We start from the raw sequence: 1,625 nt of genomic DNA on the forward strand, positions 1-1,625 counted from the left end.
GTCCCCGAGGCGGTGGGAGCTGCCCTGCAGAGCACTGGCGGGAGAGAGGCAGGGGAGGTGGCCGCGCGCYGCAACGTGCTCGCAGGGGCGACCTGCGGGACGGGGCAGCAGCTCCTGGAGGGTGCTGGGGCAGAGCGCAGCCAGYGAAAACCCGCTCCGGGCCTGCAAGGGACGGGCAGCGACGAGGCACCGCCCGGAGATGCTGCGAGAGGGCCTAAACTCAAGGTCCTCTAGGATCTAACCGCGTCCGGCCGCTATCCCTCGCCCTGGCGGTGATGGCGAGCCGGCCGCTGCCCGCGATATGCCCCGCGCCTTCGCCGCCAGCCCCGCGGCTGGGCAAGCGGTTCGGCCGCAGGCTCCCGCGCTGCCAACGCGGCCGCCTTTCGCCCAGCGAGCCAAGGAGCAGGGGAAGCTCCAGCACCCGGGCATTTGCCGGCGGTGCCGTCTGGGGGCTCATCASGGAAGGCAACCTGAGCCGGCGGCGCAGGCCGGGCTGGCTCCGGCGTGCCGGGCACTGCGGGCGGCGGGATGCTGTGTCGGCGTGAGCGCGGCGGCTCGAGTGCCCTGCAACCCTCTGGCGAGGAGCCCCGCGCACGTCCCCCTCCATGGCCCTTCCCCAGGGAACCCGCTCTCCCCAAAAAGCAGCAGCTGGAGGACTGGACCCAACGGCCGTTTTCTATGCAGGCAGCCAGCCTCGCCACGGACTTCCAGCTTTTTCCGTCCGACGATGTATACGGAGCAAAAGGCAACTCCTCCCCCTGCATGCACGCGAACGGCCGCTCCTGCCCGGGCCGGGAGCACCCCTTCCCAGGGCCGGGACGGAGCCGTGGGGAGCGGTTTCGGAGCAGCCCTCTGCCGGCACCCCAGCCGCGGTGCTGGGCACCGACCGGGCATCCCGGGACGCTGGAAGTGCCGCGCCGTCCGCCTGCCTCCGGCCCGCCCTCTCCCCTGCCTCCCCGCTCCCCGATGCACRCRGGCAGCAGGGTCCGGCRGCGCCCYGGCCTGCTGTGTCCATCCRTCCGTCCRTCTGTCCCCCACCCCGGCGTGTCCCGCCAGCACCTACCTGCCGGGTGCCGAGGGCCGCGCGCCCGCCGCCTCCTCTGCTCCCCATATAACCCGCCGCTGGGACCCCGGCGCCGCCAGCCGGGGGTTTTTAAGCAGCTGGCATGGGAGTCCTCGGCGAAAACTCCTTCCATGCCGCTCAGGATCTGGAAAAACCTTTTTCTTTTTACCTTATATGAGCTGAAGAAGGAGGCCAGGCTGCCGACGGCCGCATCTGTCAGGGGCGCCGAGGGGAGCCATTGGCTGGGGGGCCGTCACGTGGCCCCGCCGCCTTGACCCGCGGCCGCTCAGCCCCGTGTTGGTTTTACCCCCTAAGGAAGGGCTGCTTGACAATTTTCATATTTCTTCTAAATTTGGAGATTTCAGACAATGCTGGGAGGCTTGGCTCAGGATGCCAGAGGCCCATGTGGAAGTCATTAAGCGCGAGAGGGAGCGCGGGAAGGAGGGGTGGCGGGGAAAGGGGGGGAGGAGAGGCAGCGGGGCCGGGGGCTGCCGCCAGCCGCAGCCTGGGAACGCCAGCGACGCGCTCGGGGAAAGTTGTTTGCAATAGCCGACTTCCTCCG

The sequence above is a fragment of the Apteryx rowi genome, unplaced genomic scaffold (assembly GCF_003343035.1).
Source record: "Apteryx rowi isolate R43461 unplaced genomic scaffold, aptRow1 scaffold_2, whole genome shotgun sequence".
In the NCBI taxonomy this organism is placed as follows: Eukaryota; Metazoa; Chordata; class Aves; order Apterygiformes; family Apterygidae; genus Apteryx; species Apteryx rowi.